Here is a 3,294-nt window from a genome sequence, read left to right as displayed (position 1 = left end):
GGCGACCACCAGTTGAGACGAACTAGATTTGAGCCAAAATTGTTTTTGGATTGGATTGGATTGGATATGCCTTTATTAGTCTCACAGTGGAGAAATTTACATTTCACAGCAGCAAAGTGATGAAAGGATTTTTGTAAGATCGATTCACAATAAGAAAAAAATACAAATAAAAGTTGTCATACGCCATCCATTATTTGAAATGATCAAAACATGTATAAAATACAGGGGAAATGTATAAGTTGACAGCTATGCTTATAACAATAAAAAACTTATTTTGTATGAACATTTGGGTCTCCTACCTAACCGTATTCAATGTTTATCATTACATCGACATAGATTATTTAACTAATATCACGTGTTTGTTGATGCCGTTTGTGGCTTCTATTGAAGTAGAAAAAGACTGAAGTCGGTTTCGTGAGGGCGTTTCTCTTGCACGTAATGATGTAGGTCAAAGCAGTGACGGGAAGCTTGTCCTCCGTTGAACCCGCGTGGCGTGGAGCCATTTTCGCGTCCTGCAGAGGGCGCGCACGTCCAGTCCACGCAGGCCGGCGTATACACGCATCGAGGATCCCGAATGGAGATCTCCGCACGCACGTCCTAGATGGCGATTATCTGAAAGCGTACGTCTTTTACCGGTGGTACTTGTCAAAGTAGTAAAAAAAACGTGGCGAGGCTTTTTTTTTAATTTATATTTATTTATTTTTGCAACACGTCGTTGTTTGCGTCCATGACACGAACACTCGCGATGCTTCATGTGGAGGTGAAACCGGGTTACACGCGAGTAACCTTATCTGACCTCTTTGTCAGGAAACGCTTTCCCCTCCATTTTCTTCGAAAATTTGTCGACGCTTTGCCTTCAGAATCTGTCCACTCCACGGTTTTCGCATATTAATAATACACAATCATTATCGAATACGAACAACCGTGCACTTCATTATTCCGATGTGGACCACAGACACGCGTGTATGCGCACACACGCACACCTGTCACTGTCTAGACAGCGAGGGAGGGGGGACATTAAGGCGGAGAGGGGGCCCGGGGGGTTGGTCCCACATGACCCATTTGCTTCATTCTGTGCCAGCCAAAATCTATCTCAAGGCGTTGGAAGAATAGAGAGAAAAATACAACAACACGAGGGGGAGAAAAAAAAGCAATCACTCCTCCGAATCTGATTGGCCGTGCGAACCGGCACCGTTTGTTCCCCCCTGCTCCCAAACTCGAGGTCGGCTCGGGACATTAAAAAATAAATAAATGTGAAAATAGAAATGCGTAGAAAGTGGAAGACACCGCAGACAATCTAGCTTGTTTGGTGTTTGGTCCTCGATTGGCACCGACCTCGGCCAATTGGGATGCGACTACCCGCCGCTGCATGTGAGTGACATCATCAGCGTCCAATAGGAAGCGGAGTCGCATGATAGACACATGCTAGGCTCCTCCACCGTCCCTGTGATCGAGACGGGGGCGGAAGCGAGCGAGAGAGAGGAAGTCTGAGAGGGGCAAGAGATGTGACAGTTCATTCACATTTGTGGACGTGGTTAATTCTATCAGCCAGAGTTTCTTTTCCTTTTCCCGAGCACCAGTACACATATGTGACTATTTCAAATTGAAGTTTACCATCCGTAGTTTACGGGCTGCTATTAACCGCCGCGGGTTTTATTTGCAAATATTGTGGCTCCTCGGTGAGCAGGAGGCACATTACTACTAGTAGTAGTAGTACTATCAACAACTCCCACTGCTTGCACATAATGGAGCCTTTCTCGCTTCCCTCTCTCTCTTCCGTGGGGGGGCTCAATAAGTGACGAGCAACCCAAGACGGTGCACTGTTCTCTCCCAATGGCAGCTTTAAGTGAAAAGGCGTGCCTAGCCCCCCTCCGCCGCCCCCTCTCCTCTCAAAGTACCCGATGTATAGTTAAAAAATGGGAGGGCGCATTTGGAGCGAGCTGCTTCTATGAAGGTAGGCTGCAGCGTGTGTTTATTGATGAGATGAAAAGAAGATGGAAGTGAGAAATGAAACAAAGTGAAAGGGACACGTTAGACATCTTCTAGCTCAGTCGTCGTCGCGGGGGGAGATCCATGCCACTTTTTTGTAAGGGTCAGCGAGCTTCGAAGTGGAGGTAAGACATATGGATTTTGATGTAAGTAGGTTGGATGGATATTTGCATTCAGGATTTTCCTGTATGTGCGACGGGTTCCTTGTGGAGTTTTTTTTTTCGGTGACTTGGCGTGCACTCCTTTTTTTAATCGTTTTGCGAACGTTAATGTGATCATTCAATACACGTCGGATAGTAAATGTAAAACGTCCTCCGTGCGAGGAATGGGGCTCATTCCACGCTGCCGCCGGGCTTCGATGTCCATTTATATTCACGGATTAAAAAAAAGAAAAGAAAGCTGGACATGACGCAAGTTTCCCCCATCTGTCACTATTCTCAACGTGCCCACCTACCTAACATAACCCAACCTTACGTGACCCTGTTTACTTTCTTTTTTTTTATCCCCCTCTGTTCTTTTTTAAGCACTTGGGAACAATGCTGCGTTCAAGTGATCGTCAGCGATGCTCAATTTTTTTTTAACAGCCGAACAAGTGCGCGTTTTTTTGTCTTTTATGTCACTTTTAGATTCGCTTTCTCAAAGCATAGCACGCAAAGCTCTCACTTCTTATCCGTGTCATATCACTTTATGGAACTTAGCCTCGATTCCAACCGAGAACATTGTCCTGCCCACATTTTTTAATACACGAATTAATATCAATAGAGGTTTTGGAGATGGTGATACACGACGACGTGCTCATCGGAGCAGGTATGGAAGCCTTGCTCATGCTCCAACGATACAGTTAAGCTTCGAATCGGTTATGTGTGTGAGTCACAAGTTCAATTGTGCACCTTTTATTACATGCCAGTTATATGCTAAAATGTTTTTAGGGCTAGGTTGGCCTAGATTTGAAGCTTTGCATGCTGTGGTGTGATTAAAGTTGCAAGAGGAGCCTTTTTTTCAGTGAGAGGAGGGGAACAGGGTCACAAGGTAAAATTTAAAATAAAATATATAATAATATTCATAGGTGGATTTAAATATAAAGGTAATTAGATGTCGTTAAATTATCAAACGGGCACTGAGTTGGATCAACATGTCGGTTATTATTGCTTGATATACATATGTATGCATATGAGAGATTGCGTGTGAGTGATTTTTGTGTGTGTTTGAGGACAACAGAGAGCGTGCGAGTGTGTGAGTTGCTCACAGATGTTGTCCCAAATGAGCTTGTCTTGGTCAGATTTATGTCGAATGATACAGCATGTT

General features: G+C 44.4%; 1 protein-coding gene across 1 annotated transcript in view; it reads left to right on the top strand.

The window, feature by feature from the left end:
• Positions 1 to 1,941: 1,941 nt before the first annotated feature.
• Positions 1,942 to 3,294, top strand: part of zbtb20 (zinc finger and BTB domain containing 20) — a 40,676-nt gene continuing 39,323 nt past the window's right edge. Inside the window, exon 1 of the mRNA XM_089016719.1 lies at positions 1,942 to 2,114. The gene's annotated coding sequence lies outside the window, so the exon portion shown is untranslated. The remainder of the gene's footprint in view (positions 2,115 to 3,294) is intronic.

This window comes from Hippocampus bargibanti, linkage group LG16 (genome assembly GCF_051943395.1).
Source record: "Hippocampus bargibanti isolate YZ-2025 linkage group LG16, ASM5194339v1, whole genome shotgun sequence".
Lineage (NCBI taxonomy): Eukaryota > Metazoa > Chordata > Actinopteri > Syngnathiformes > Syngnathidae > Hippocampus > Hippocampus bargibanti.
Note: the sequence above shows the minus strand (reverse complement) of the source record. Positions and strands in the feature narration are given on the sequence as shown.